Below are 15,889 nucleotides of genomic sequence, written 5' to 3'. Positions count from 1 at the left end.
GTGCGTTGGTTCTGTGATACGTTACTGACGCTGTTCACGAGAAACTCATTGCTGTCATTGAAAAATACACTTAAGAAGATGAACACGGACATCAAGCAGTGTGTTGAGAATGCAACAGCTGATGCAACTAACATGCAGGGACAATACAATGGCTTATCTGCATTGCTCACAGCAGCATCACCTAACAAAGTAGATATGATGTTACTCACATGTACTCAACGTTGTGTTAACTGAGACCATGTCTTATCACTGATCTGTGCACAGATTGTTGTTCTTTTCCCTCATGTCCTCCAGGATGTGACTGGCAGGGCAGGTGCAACCACCTCAGCTGCATCTCATTAGGATCATCAGGAGGAGCTTAACGAGGTCCTGGATCCCTGAAACTGACAACAGATCATTTGCTCACATCTTTGCATGTATTTCTTCTCCTGATCTAAGTTTGATCACCTCCTTGTCCTCCTTCACAGAACCTCCAGAAGAACCCTTGGGTATTTGTTTGGAACTCCATAGATCCATTTCCTGAAGTTAGCATCTGCTGGGAAACCTTTACTTTGACCTCCTTCCTTGTTCCACATCTGCAGCCCTCCTGGTCACTACATAAAGATCATCACCTTCACTGCACCTTTGCTTGCCTGCATGTCCCTTGCTCCTCTTTACCTCAGATTCCTCCTGGAAGAAGGAGAGCAATCATCGTCACAAAACTCAAGCTCTTGTTAATCTCAATTTTGTAGAGTGACTTACCTTTACCTGGATCATCTTACACTTGTAGAACAGTTAGCCCATCATTTTCCTTTTCCATCAAAACCATCCTAACCATTTCCTCTCCCCCTAGTGACCCACAGTAAGTGAGACAACATTGTAAATAACTGCAGAACCTGATTTGTGTTTGGACTGTTCTGACCCAGTGGAGCTTCCTGAGTTATCAGAAATATTAGCTTCATCTAAACCTTCAACTTGTATGTTAGACCCAATCCCAACCAAATTATTTAAGGAAGTGTTCCCTCTGATTACCAGCCCCATTTTAGATATGATTAATCTATCTTTAGTAAATGGATCAGAACCACAGGCTTTTAAGTTAGCTGTAATTAAACCTTTACTTAAGAAACCTTCGCTTGATCAAAAGACATTTTCTTAAGTTTTCCTTCTTATGCTTTTAAACATCTTGCTCCATCATACATCAGAGATCTGATTGTTCCATATGTTCCTAACAGAGCACTTTGTTCTCAGACTGCAGGTTTACTGGTGGTTCCTAGAGTCTCTAGAAGTAGAATGGGAGGCAGATCCTTTAGTTATCAGGCTCCTCTCCTGTGGAACCAGCTCCCAGTTTTAGTCCGTGAGGCAGACACCCTGTCTACTTTTAAGGCTAGGCTTAAAACTTTCCTTTTTGATAAAGCTTATAGTTAGAGTGGCTTAGTTTATCCTGAGTTATCTCTGTAGTTATGCTGCTATAGACTTAGGCTGCTGGAGGACATAATGATCACTTTCACCCTCTTCGCTACATTCTCACACTACTCTCCAATTTTGCATTATTTGCTGTTATTTCAGCTTTTAACTTTGTTCTCTCAGTTTTTTTTATCTTCCTGGAAGCTACACCTGGCCTGGGTCTGTGTTTAGCTGTGGCACCTTCCTGGAGGGGGGCATTGGCTGAGCTGCTGCTGCCAACAACTTAATGCTCACCTTCTACCGATGATCCACATGTCGCCTGTCTTTCAGTGTTTAACCCTTTCTCTCTCCTAGACATGGCTACTGGCTGAGCTTCTACTGTGACTAACTATGTTCTCTCTTTCATCCTCTAGTCTTGAAAACTGGCTCAGAGTTCATCTACTTAGCTGTCTTTCTACTTCTTCATCTTTAGATAGAAAAACTATTTAACCAATTTGAACAATTTAACAGAATCTGATGGCACTGTTTTATAACTAGGATTGACTGGAGTCTTTATACCTGATTTGGAAACTGTATGACTGGATTAAATTGACTTTGTAAAACCTTAAGAGACATGTGTTGTGCATTGGTTCTATAGAAATAAACTGAATTAAAGTGCGCAGACAGGATATCTGAAAAAACGTCTCAGCAGGAAATGTGGATACAACCAGTTTTACAGCCACACTGTTTATTATATCAACCTAAAATTACTATTTAAATACTCTTCCTAACAGTGGTCAACTAGCAAAGATTCACCAAAAGAGGAGCTGAGTTATACTTTTACATTAGAAAAACACAGTTTGTCGCTTCAGCTACAGACTCCTTTTAAAGGCAACGGTTAATGTTGATGAGTTTCTCATCCAGATACGATGAACTGCAGAGCTGCTCACAAGATGTGTGTGTTGTGTAATAATGGATCCGTCAATTAAAATGTCCGGATGTCTGTCTGAACAGATTCTGAGAGACTGTGTCATCCAACACACTAACAGTTGTTTTACCAAAGGCAGAAAGATATGTTACATATGGAGGAATTTAAGACCGTAAAATCATATCTGTTGATGTTTTACAAACATAAAACAGGAAATAAAAAACGTAACTAAAAGTCATGTATGATGGCTGGGACATTAATCCATTACAAGGTCAACAACAGAGACACCCAGGACAAATGGAGCCCCACACCATTTTCAGCTGACGTTTGATCCGATGTCAACCGCTGATCTCTTATGCACCAAAACGTTAACGTACAAATAAAAATGTTATGAATATATTTTTTGTGACTTTTGTAGAAATGCAGTATATGCAGTACACAGTATTTAAACTTTTACACTGTTGGGACTCAGCCATGGATTTCAACATTAAACTCCGGTACGAACTCTTCTGGAACTTTTCAAAATAAAGTGCATTAACCTTCTTCCGGCACAGCCAGGAAACGGGATAATTGCGGACTTCCTGTGACGCCACTACCCAAATAAATTCACAGCTGTTGCTACATCCGTCCTCTTCCACACGGCCTTCGAAAGGGACCGGATAGGGGAGACAAGTGGGCTAATGTCTCTTTGCTGGCAAAAAGACATAACTCTTCAACTGGATCCAAGAGTGTCATAAGATCACGTGATCATATGCACAAGTTAAGTATGAGTGAATAACTGTTTGTGAACCCGGTATTCATTCATAAAAACGGGAATTAAGGAACAGGCCTGGCTTGACTTTCTCTCTCTGAGGCCTGCAGAAGCAAACAGTGTCCCAGAGAAGCCCATGCAGAGACGCTGTCTCTACAAGCCGAGTGAAGCGGTTTTCCTTGCCTGAGAGGAGGACAAACGAGTAGCCGCATTATGGCAGTTAACGTGCAGTGTGGTCAGCGGACAGAACGAGCCGTCTTCCAGCCAGAGCTACGGAGGTAACCCTTGGTTCACAGAGCTCTCTTCAAACTTCATCGTCGCCCGGACAGCTTTTCCTCAGCACAGTTCATACGAGGTTAGGTTTGGGCAGAGCAGAGAAATAGAAGTGATTTAGATTGAAATGATCTAAACGTTTTCCATTTTATGAAGTTTGGTTTTGTTTGGGTTGAACTCAGCTATCTTGGTTCTAGCAGAATATCTGCAGCACACGTGTTCAGGTTGTGTTCTGTGTTTGTGTGTTTTTAAAGTTAAGACAAACTTTATTTAAAGGGTGATTTTAAACAGCAGGTTTATCATAACACGCCGTCCGCGCTTATGCATTTAAACCCTTTTATTGATGGTATTTTTAAAGTGTGTGTTTGATTCTGGTGCTAAGCTATCAGCTTCTTTTGTTAGTTTTAATCAGAATCAGAATCAGAATCAGAAAAGCTTTATTGCCAAGTACGTTTTTGGACATACAAGGAATTTGTTTTTGGCGTAGTCGGTGCAATACAATACAAATTAAACAATATAAACATATCTACATCTACATATCTAACGGCTAACAGCTTAGAACACGTGCTTGCTGCTAAATAATATTTACCCAGAAAGGTTGTTAGTTTTCAAGCTAGTGAATAATAGTCCCTGAACATAATTTTACTAAATTTGATAACTAAATAAACATCATTAAGCCCCATTTCTCCAGAAAGATTTGGCTTTTTCCAAAATATTTCCTAAATAATGTTTCTTTAAATATTATTTCAATAAATAAAGGCAATTAATTAGACACCATTGAGAATTAGTCATCCAGAAGGTTGGTTTTATTCAGCAGATCATTATTCTAAGTTGGTTCCAAAACTAAATTAACTTCATTTCCAGATTCTTCAAGATAATCCTTGGTTCTCAAACATAAACATTTCATGGTAATGTTGCATCACTCTTTTTGGTCATAATTTCTAATCATCTTTAATCAACTTGTTTATATTGTACATAGTCCGTTGGTCTTCATTATTCTTTAATTCTGATTGGTAGTTTAGTTGGATTGTTTTAGCAAAGTAAAGAGTTTGTTGAGTGAAATATGTTTGACTTTGTTTTTGTTAATAAATTCTTGTATTTTAAGAAATTGTGTGAATTCATTCCATATATGTGCAGAGTTTATGCTGTTCAATAATGTCAGAGCTCGTCTCACACCTTTCTATTCTGTCCTAATACCATCGCCTTACTGGGCCGGTATTCACAGGACAATCCTTAACAGACCGAAATATTATTTGATAAAATATTAAATAATATTCTCAGATTCTTAATCCCAACAACACCATGTGACATCCCAAAAAATGTTTCACCCTCCTGGTTGCTAAGTTCTGCCTCCTGGACCCAAAACAATAACAAGCTACTTGGTAAGAGTAAAACTTTATCCACCTTTAAAATTTGTACATAGCTGCCCTGTGCCATATACTGGCAGCACTTCCAACATGGGTCAAGCAAGAAGTTAGTACATATTTGAAAGGATCTGATGATGTACAGTATAATACATATAAAAATCTATAATTATTTATAAATTAGACATTAGCCTTAATGTTTTGTATATTTGATTAAAATAATGCACATAGAGACTTTCAATTAAAATGTTCATTTATCTTTTCCAAATATATGAACATTATTTTAGTTGGTTTTACTGCTGAAAGATTCAGTTTAACTGGAAACTTTGTATCAACAGCGCCATCTTGTGCCAAAACATCACAAGTACAATGTGCAGTAGAGCTCTGGAAAACCTTAATTTATAGAAACCTTAATCAGAACCTATTTTTCTCAGCTCCATGGGCTTTGGGTAAAATAAATGTTCTTGTGGTCGTGTTTGAGACAGAATCAAATACATCACAATAAAATTATCCTGTAAAAATAAAAACACATTTAATCTTATTTATTGAGTTAAAAAATGTAATTCTGAGAATCTAAGTAAATTAATTAAACAAATTTTTGAAGAACCAAAAAGGATGAAAACCAGGGCTTAGGTTTCAATTTTGAGTTCAATCAGTTCTTTCTGCACTGCCATGTTCTTCAGTTGCTATTATTTCTGTTCTTTTCACGTTCATTAGATTAAGCATTCATGCTGTGTTTATTCTTTCTTGTTTATGTTCTTTTAGTTAGTTTCTCGATTACTTAGATGTTTCATTATTCCCCTGAAGTTCTTGCTCATCTCCATCAGTTACCTTGTATTCCTTATCACCAGCTGCCTCATTTTCCTCCTGATTAGTTCCCTAGGTTCATGGGTCCATTCTCCTCCTTTCCTGAGTATTTATTCTCTGGTTTTCTGTTTTCACCACTGGATCGGTAGAGTCCAAATACTATAACTAAGAACAGGCAGAAAGTCAAAAGATGAAGACATGGGAACAAAGTCAGATGTTTTGCTGGATTGGAAAAGTAAGCAGAGGAAGAAAGATAAAAGCCTAAAAAACAAATGAGATGACCTGCTCAAAAGGTTCCCACGGTATTTCACTTTAGCTTAAAATCTCTGAGTCTCCCTTTACAAAACATACTCTTAATGCATCCACCTCTTTCTCATAGGTGCATCCTTTAAATAACTGTGCTCAAGATATTTAAAAATAGAGTTTATGTGAAAAAACAGAGAATATGATTTATGAGACACTGAGAGAATGTAGTTTCAGTCAGGATCAGACAATTAGACCCTGGAAACACGATGCCCATCAGACCTCTATAATAAATGGCACTGAAGTGGAACAAAGGTGGTTTTGGTCTTACAAAGCTTTCAGAAGGTTTTAGTGGGACATGTGGAAGAAATAAGCATAATCAGTGTCATGACTTTTAAAGAGACTTATTCCTTATGTTCCTACTTTATGGGAATACTTAGAAGCCACTTCCCCTTTCTTGTAAACATGAAGAAAGTCAGCAGAGGAACTGTTTCCTATACCATTACAAATCTAGACGAGCACACAGTTTTATAGCAATTTTAAATAAATATTAGCTGTAACTTCCAGCTCCCATTATCCTTAATTATGTTTATGGCATCAATTTCAGATTGACTGTAAAGTTTTTATATAATTTCTTTGTAACTTGAAAAACAAAAAAAATAATTCTACTTAATATATTTATAAAGCACCAGTTCACAAAAAAGATCAAATGAGTTTTGCTGATTCACATCACGTCACCTCAAGGTACTTTGCACTAGAAGGGGAAAAAAGTGAAATTTGCCAATAAAATTATGCTATGAGTAAAACATTGGAATGACACAGGAAAGTACTGAACACATGAAGAAAGCAAAGTAAATCTTTCCAGCTGCAATGCAAATCATTGTCATCTGCTTTGTTATTACTTGGTGGCCTTTAAAAAGCTTTTTCATTAATTCAATTCAATTCAATTCAAAAATACTTTATTAATCCCAAAGGGAAATTAAACGTTGTTGTTCATATTATGAAGGTTTCCTCAAAGAGTCGTTGTAGATGCTGATGGCTGTGGGCAGGAAGGATCTCCTGTAGCGCTCCGTCTTACAGCAGATCTGAAGAAGCCTCTGACTGAAGACACTCTGTTGTTGTAGGACAGTCTCATGAAGAGGATTCTCAGAGTTCTCCATAATGTTCTTCATTTTATGAAGAATCCGTAACAAAGTATTGCACAGAGTTTTGCATTGGTAAAAGCAAAGAGATTTTTACAATTAAAGTCCTACTGTTGCAAAACATATTTCAATTTCCGTGGTTACTTTTCTAAGCCTCTAAATGTTTCAGTGAGGGCTGTTGGAGCCATAATCCAGAAGCTAAAATAATATTATTTCGCCATAAACCAGCCACAGCTTGGTCCCCTTTATAAGGTTTCTGACAGAGGAGTTAAAGAATAATCAAGAAGTGCCCGAGATCCAAGGAGCCCTGGCAGAGAGTTTCAGAAAGAGCTGGAAATACCAAGAACATTTTTGCAGTGTAAATGATAGGAAATGCACTCAACAGCAGTGGCTTCTGGAAACACTCAATGTGCAAGACTCCACTGCTGAAGAAAATCCTGTTGGAGCTTGTTTAAAGTTTGCTGCAGAAGATACCGACAAACTACGACAAAAAACTGGGAGGACATAGTCTGGTCAGAAGAGACTAAAGTGGAACTCTTTGGTTGCGGTTCTACACATCACCACAAAAACAAAATGCCAAGAATAAAGTTTGGAGGTGGGAACATCATGGTTTGGGCTTTCTTACAGCTCGTGGTTCTGGCAGACTTCATAACCAAGTGGAGGATGAATTGAGAAATGTAATGGACATTTCTGGATAATTACCTGAAGTGGGAACTACTGAGGATTTCCATTCAAGACAACAGTCCTAAACTCAGCCGTGGAGACTCACTGGTTTTATAAACAAAGTTAAATTGCTGGAATAGTCCAGTCTGTCACCTGATTGGTATTCAACTGGAAATCTATTTTGAAATAACTGATGAATGAGGTGCTTGAAAAGACCCTCAGAACCATCAAGATTTGAGTTCATTTGGTATATAAGAATGGATCAAAATCACAGATCATTTACATAATCACAGAATCTGACTGATTTAGTGTTGAATAATGATTCCCTGTCATTTCAGTTTTTACCCAATTTTTCCTTTTTCATTTGCTGAATGTTTTTTTTTGAGTCTCTGCATGTGTAGATTAGTTTGTTGCCACCAGCTGGTTTGAGTTTCATGTCAATCTCTCCATTAGAAAGATTTCTACTGATAAATGCTTAAAAATTAGTCTGCTGTTGTATTAAAATGTAATTACATCTTGGTTGGACTAACCTCCTGATGTTTAAGGATCGTAATAATGCATCTGGTTTACAGGGAGCAGAAGAAATGAAGCTGGCTCTACATTTTATCCTGACGCTAAGTCAATATTACCTTATTTTCATGTTATTTAAAAAAAACATGTTCTGATTGACTGTTAGCGCTGTATGATTTGACTTTAGACTTTGTTGTACAGCTGTGAAATTTACTCTTCATATTACTGGTCACGTAGCACACAACTGCAATCCATCTATTGCCTGTACCTGCTTATGCAGGGTCTCAAAGAGAATGGTGGATATATTGACAGGTGATTGGGCGAGAGGCAAGTTTTCACAAACCCAAATTTAGTGATCTATTTGTGATGCAGGTCAACTGAGTGAAACTATGCAGAAAGCTGTGTTTTTAGAAATCGTGGGAAGGAGATCCTTAGAGGACCTGCTGGATACTAGAACTCTGCTTTCCTTTGGTAACGTTACTCTGTTGGACCTTCTCCACCTGACCAGTACCAAAAAACACTAAACCCCTTCTCTCAGTTTAAGAAGACAGACTACGAATCTGTGTAATATTACTGCATTAAAAATAGAACCAAAAATGCCTTCTACTCACCATAGATGTTCCATTAAAACTCATTTCACTTTCTCTATTTGGATAACTCTGTTAATAATCTGTCCACCTTGTCCCACAAGTTCCATTGTAATTGTTAGGGATCAATTACAGGTCCTTCTCAAAATATTAGCATATTGTGATAAAGTTAATTATTTTCCATAATGTAATGATGAAAATGTAACATTCATATATTTTAGATTCATTGCACACTAACTGAAATATTTCAGGTCTTTTATTGTCTTAATACGGATGATTTTGGCATACAGCTCATGAAAACCCAAAATTCCTATCTCACAAAATTAGCATATTTCATCCGACCAATAAAAGAAAAGTGTTTTTAATACAAAAAACGTCAACCTTCAAATAATCATGTACAGTTATGCACTCAGTACTTGGTCGGGAATCCTTTTGCAGAAATGACTGCTTCAATGCGGCGTGGCATGGAGGCAATCAGCCTGTGGCACTGCTGAGGTCTTGTGGAGGCCCAGGATGCTTCGATAGCGGCCTTTAGCTCATCCAGAGTGTTGGGTCTTGAGTCTCTCAATGTTCTCTTCACAATATCCCACAGATGTATATTTTCTCTGTAAAAATACAAAATAAAATGTTACAGCTTCAAGAAATTACAAACACAAAGTTCAAGTTTACAGTTGTGGTTTATTCTTTATGAATACAATATGCTATAACAGTTTGTGAATATGATTTATTTTCTATGAGAATCGTGATCTCAGGCTGGTTAGTGGAGCACAGAGTTAGTCGATTCGCGTTGCGCATGCGCTGTCACACTCCTCACCGCCAGTAAACGTGGTGCTGGGATTGGATGATGGAAAAAGGCAATGGGAGATAATTCAATCTAAAAAGAATATTAGGAACAGAGGGGAGATCGGGGGATTTCAAGAGTATTATAAATAAAGCATTGTTCTTATTTTTATGAAATACAAAACTAAAACATAGAATATAGTGGGTGGAGTTATACAATGATGTACAGTAGGTGGCGCTATGCACCTCTGAGTTTGTTGCGTACCGCCAGCAGAAGACGAAGAAGAAGTGGGAGCTGGTGCCCATCTCCAGGAGTCTATGGGCGAGAGGCTTTCGGTTTAGAGTTATTTCAGATTTTTGTTTACTACATAATTTTATGGTTGTTCATTCATAGTTTTGTTGCCTTTGGTGAGAATCTATAATGCAACTAGTTATGAACATAAAGAGACCTATTAAGTGAGAAAATGTATCTAAAACTATTGACTGGTGTGTGTTTGAAAGTTGTAAGTTGGCTTTTAGCTATAGTGTCATTGAGTGTCCTGAAAGGTGCTTCTAAATAAAATGTATTATTATTATTATTATTATTATTATTATTAATAATAATAATAATAATATTAATAATATTAATAATATAGAGGCTGCACAATGGCACAGTTGGTAGCATTGTTGCCTTGCAGCAAGAAGGTCCTGGGTTCGACTCCTGGCCTTTCTGTATGGAGTTTGCATGTTCTCCTCATGGCTTCCTCCTGCAGTCCAACAACATGATTGTTTGGTTGAGTGGTCTCTCTAAATGGCCTTTTGGTTTGTCCTGTTTGTCTCTGTGATAGACTGGCAACCTGTGCAGGGTGGACCCCACCTGGAACCCTGCATCGAAGGTGGTATAGACATTGGATGGATGGTTTTCCCTCTGATGGCAGATGCAGCCCAGAGTTGATCAAAATTTAACTACAGATCTCAGTAAACTTTGACTTTTAATGCATAGACTTCTCTTTGGCTGCACAAACAGAAAACAACCTGCATGTATTAAATTAGAAGTAAGCAGCAAAAATATCCTTGAAAAACATAAACTCGGCTGAGGTTCTCCAGAGGACTGGAAGCTTGAGGGTTCAGCCAGTCTTCTGGATAGAGAGCTCAGAGGTTGTTCCTATTAGCTGTAGGCACTCCCCCAGTTTAAGGTTACATCTCCAAGTGGACTGATGACCAATGGAACCACTGCGGCCTTGACTCTGCATGACTGCTCTATTTACTCTTGGAGCTCTTGGTCTTTTTTGAGCTTCTCTTGTTTCTTCTTCTTGAATTTTCTGTCGCCTGGGATTGCTACATCAATCACAACTAGTCTTTTTCCTGCTTTGTCCACCACAATGTCTGGTTGGTTTGCCATTGCAGTCAGTGTGGATCTAGAAGTCCCAAAAAGATCTTAGCCATATCATTATTTACCACTCTTGGTAGTGTTGTCTACTTCGAGGAGTTTTCTGATCTTTGCCAGTGGCATCTTTCTCCTCCTCTGGGCAGGTCAGTATGCTAGCAGGGTACCTGGAGACTGGACATTTATTGCTGACTTGGACTTTGTTCTACCATTTGGCTTTTGAGGACCTGCCCTACTTACTGTAGGTTCTTGGTTGTTCCAGACTTCCTTGTGGCCTCATCAAGGTTTATATTCCTTTGAGATCCAAACGTCTTGAACATCTGCAAAGTTGCCTTCTGGAATTATAACCTCTCCAGTAGCGATGATGCTCGACACCATTTAGCTATATTTGTCCAACCTAAATGAAATCCTGTTGTCTTTGCTCTAGATCTTGATCAGGTGGATCGGTGAATCAATATCTTGCTCAGTTTGGTCATACATCTTGATATTGTCCATGTAGGAGATGACTGATGGTGATTTCAAAATCTAATCCATAGCCAGTGGTTTCCATGCTACAGTCAGTGACTGCATGCAGTCTGCTGGGTTTCCTGGGATGGAAATCCTTTTACCAATCAGAATAACAGACTGAACCTGACTAAATGGTTTTAAAACTAGGATCAAATTGTAATATATTCGGTAGCCTTTGAGTCTGTCTGTATGATTAAATTGATTATATTTTTCTGTATAATCATTCGATGTTCTCTAGTGACAGCATTTTAAGTGAATTAAGCACTATTAAAATAAGCTTAATTGAGCCTGAACTGATTTATATACACCAACCCACACATATATGTGTTTGTGTAGACAAACAGATTTGTTTTAAAGTTTTTTAAAAGTTTTTTTTGATCCATTGTGTCTGAAAATAAGTACGTTAGCATCCTTATTTCTTGCATTTTAACATTGTTTTATGGATTATGGATCGGTGCTTGTAGTAATGCCACTGCTCCTTCACATCTATACGGGTTGGTCCTAAAGTCTCCTGGATGGCTCACTTTAGTGATTTTCCAAGGCAAGATGGATGGATGGATGGATTGATTGTCTCTTTTTTACTTCAGATCTTGTCTCTGTTCCCAACATTACTAAGTTGACGGCTCAATCAGCCAAAAATGTTTGCGGTGCAAACTGTTCTGTGGAGAATGGACCTGGTGTAAACCTGACCTGGTACAAAAGAGACATCATTGTCGGCCAAATCAGCAACCAAAACACCTCAACACTAACGTTTCTGCTTGAGATCCAGCCTGAGAATATCGCCATCTACAGCTGTTGTGCACAAAATCCTGTCAGTGTTGAGAGAAAAACTCTAAGCTCAGAGTGGCATCCATGTCATGACTCAGGTACTATTGCTAACAGTTAGTTTGTGCTGGAGGAATAATGCAATTTCTCGATATTTAATTAAAACACCACTTAGCTTAGTTTCTCCGCTAAAATCAAAGCTTAAAATGTTTGGGGAAAAGCTTTACTAATAAAGTTCCCTCAATCCATTTGCTTGTTGCTGTAATTTAGAAGGACGTCTCAGAATAAAAGAAACAGCTCAAACATAAATAGTGCCATTTGATGCATCGTACCAGAGTATAGCTAAAGCTAATTTGTATCTGCACTCACTTGGCAGGTCACAAAATAAAAACATAGATAAAAATAAGAGAAGGCCAAGAAAAGAGCAGACTAAGGTCACACACACAGCCAGGGATGCATTACCTGCACTAGAAGTGTTTCTCTGGATGATTTTCTGTTTTATCACAGCTTCATGATAATAAATATTTTGAATTTTCTTTGGCTTACAGGCAGGACTACTGATATCTGGTACCACTTGATATTTGTTTCTGTTGTTATTATCATTCTGTTGATTTGTGTTGGGATAAAACAAATAAGAGCTATATATATATACTTTTTATTTTTACATTTTTTACACAAGTCCTTTAATGTTACCTCTGCTGATAATATTTCATAACACCGACAGGAAATCAGATTGATGATTCTGAAAGAGCTCAGCCAAACCCTGAGACATTACCTCAGGAACCTCTGAGAGATGTCTACCATTTTAAAGTGATTTTTACTTTATTATTGGTAGTTTTCCTAACCTGCATCACACACGTCCTTTATCCTGTTTGATTAATAAATACCAATCTGTAATAACATGCATTTTAAAATATTTTTTAGCTCAGTAACCAAACTGTAATATTTTCTTTTTCAGGGTTGTGAAGAACATCTGTTGCATCACTTCAGAGGACAAATTTATGAGACTGTAAATCCAACTTATAATCAGACTTAGTTTCATAACCACCTCCACTCTGCAGGAGCTCTTTGCATTTGTTTTTAAGCTTTCTGGATGCCATTTTTGTGCTATATGTTGAAGCAGAGAAAAAAAACACTAAATATTCCAGACCTCCACCTTCTTTCCGTAATGTCTGCACAACCTCTAAAAGCTCACAGAAACTGTTGCATGCTCTGTTACTGTCTGCACTATACAGGTCCTTCTCAAAATATTAGCATATTGTGATAAAGTTCATTATTTTCCATAATGTCATGATGAAAATTTAACATTCATATATTTTAGATTCATTGCACACTAACTGAAATATTTCAGGTCTTTTATTGTCTTAATACGGATGATTTTGTCATACAGCTCATGAAAACCCAAAATTCCTATCTCACAAAATTAGCATATTTCATCCGACCAATAAAAGAAAAGTGTTTTTAATACAAAAAACGTCAACCTTCAAATAATCATGTACAGTTATGCACTCAATACTTGGTCGGGAATCCTTTGGCAGAAATGACTGCTTCAATGCGGCGTGGCATGGAGGCAATCAGCCTGTGGCACTGCTGAGGTCTTATGGAGGCCCAGGATGCTTCGATAGCGGCCTTTAGCTCATCCAGTGTGTTGGGTCTTGAGTCTCTCAACGTTCTCTTCACAATATCCCACAGATTCTCTATGGGGTTCAGGTCAGGAGAGTTGGCAGGCCAATTGAGCACAGTGATACCATGGTCAGTAAACCATTTACCAGTGGTTTTGGCACTGTGAGCAGGTGCCAGGTCGTGCTGAAAAATGAAATCTTCATCTCCATAAAGCTTTTCAGCAGATGGAAGCATGAAGTGCTCCAAAATCTCCTGATAGCTAGCTGCATTGACCCTGCCCTTGATAAAACACAGTGGACCAACACCAGCAGCTGACACGGCACCCCAGACCATCACTGACTGTGGGTACTTGACACTGGACTTCTGGCATTTTGGCATTTCCTTCTCCCCAGTCTTTCTCCAGACTCTGGCACCTTGATTTCCGAATGACATGCAGAATTTGCTTTCATCCGAAAAAAGTACTTTGAACCACTGAGCAACAGTCCAGTGCTGCTTCTCTGTAGCCCAGGTCAGGCGCTTCTGCCGCTGTTTCTGGTTCAAAAGTGGCTTGACCTGGGGAATGCGGCACCTGTAGCCCATTTCCTGCACACGCCTGTGCACGGTGGCTCTGGATGTTTCTACTCCAGACTCAGTCCACTGCTTCCGCAGGTCCCCCAAGGTCTGGAATCGGCCCTTCTCCACAATCTTCCTCAGGGTCCGGTCACCTCTTCTCGTTGTGCAGCGTTTTCTGCCACACTTTTTCCTTCCCACAGACTTCCCACTGAGGTGCCTTGATACAGCACTCTGGGAACAGCCTATTTGTTCAGAAATTTCTTTCTGTGTCTTACCCTCTTGCTTGAGGGTGTCAATAGTGGCCTTCTGGACAGCAGTCAGGTCGGCAGTCTTACCCATGATTGGGGTTTTGAGTGATGAACCAGGCTGGGAGTTTTAAAGGCCTCAGGAATCTTTTGCAGGTGTTTAGAGTTAAGTCGTTGATTCAGATGATTAGGTTCATAGCTCGTTTAGAGACCCTTTTAATGACATGCTAATTTTGTGAGATAGGAATTTTGGGTTTTCATGAGCTGTATGCCAAAATCATCCGTATTAAGACAATAAAAGACCTGAAATATTTCAGTTAGTGTGCAATGAATCTAAAATATATGAATGTTAAATTTTCATCATTACATTATGGAAAATAATTAACTTTATCACAATATGCTAATATTTTGAGAAGAACCTGTATATATATTTATATATATATATATATATATATGTATGTATATATGTATGTATATATGTATGTATATATGTATATATATATATATATATATATATATATATATATATATATATATATATATATATATATATTTATATGTATATATATATATATATATGTATGTATATATGTATGTATATATGTATGTATATATGTATGTGTATATATATATATATATATATATATATATATAAACTTAAATCACTGACATGTTTTAATCAACACACGTCACAGCTTGTAATATGACTTTATTTTTGTTACACCATGGCCTCCAAACATGTCCAAACTCTTGACAGATGTTACTGAGTAATCTGCACTGATTGCACATGGATTTATCAAACCATGCAGAAACTGAGAGCACCGTTTACTAAAGCTGGAGCATGGATTTCCACTGGCTTTGTTTTCTTTTCTACCTGCTGACCCTTGCCGGGCTCCGTAGATATTACCTGTGTTGTTATGGACTAATTAATAAGCCGGTTTGGATTAAAGCGTCTGCCAACTGCAGAAACATAGACATAAAAACACATTTACTACTACAAGTAGCTGTTCTCAGTGCCTCCTATTTTGGTTAATGGTAAGTTTTTAATAAATGTTCCAGAGTTTGAACTTTTCGCTGGTGAAAGTAGAGTTAGGCTGAGATACGTGTTGCAGTGCTTATGGCTGTAGGATGTGGTTACTTTCTACAGAAAGTCTACCACAGTGGAAGATCTGTTAGTGGTTTGACGTGTTGATGCTGAGCTTGGCACGATGCAGATCACACTTTGGTTAAGTTGGCCCAAGTGGACTAACAGGCACACTTCATGTTTTCCACCTTCTCAGTGTACATTTGAATGAAGCTGGAAGAACTTTATAGTTTTTCTTTAAATAAACAGTTTTTAACACGACGCTGCAGCAACAAGTCAAGGTGTTTAAATGTTGCTGTAGAATGGCAGCTTTTTAAAATAATGTTAAAGTATTTCA

At 38.0% G+C, this 15,889-nt stretch overlaps 1 protein-coding gene across 2 annotated transcripts in view; it reads right to left on the bottom strand.

Moving 5' to 3' along the window:
* Positions 1-369, bottom strand: part of LOC124867970 (E3 ubiquitin-protein ligase TRIM39-like) — a 41,979-nt gene extending 41,610 nt beyond the window's left edge. For both annotated transcript variants that reach the window (XM_047364718.1, XM_047364719.1), the window contains exon 1: positions 210-369. The gene's annotated coding sequence lies outside the window, so the exon portion shown is untranslated. The remainder of the gene's footprint in view (positions 1-209) is intronic.
* Positions 370-15,889: the final 15,520 nt, after the last annotated feature.

This window comes from Girardinichthys multiradiatus, chromosome 5 (genome assembly GCF_021462225.1).
Source record: "Girardinichthys multiradiatus isolate DD_20200921_A chromosome 5, DD_fGirMul_XY1, whole genome shotgun sequence".
NCBI lineage: Eukaryota > Metazoa > Chordata > Actinopteri > Cyprinodontiformes > Goodeidae > Girardinichthys > Girardinichthys multiradiatus.
This window is presented reverse-complemented; position numbering and strand designations above follow the sequence as displayed.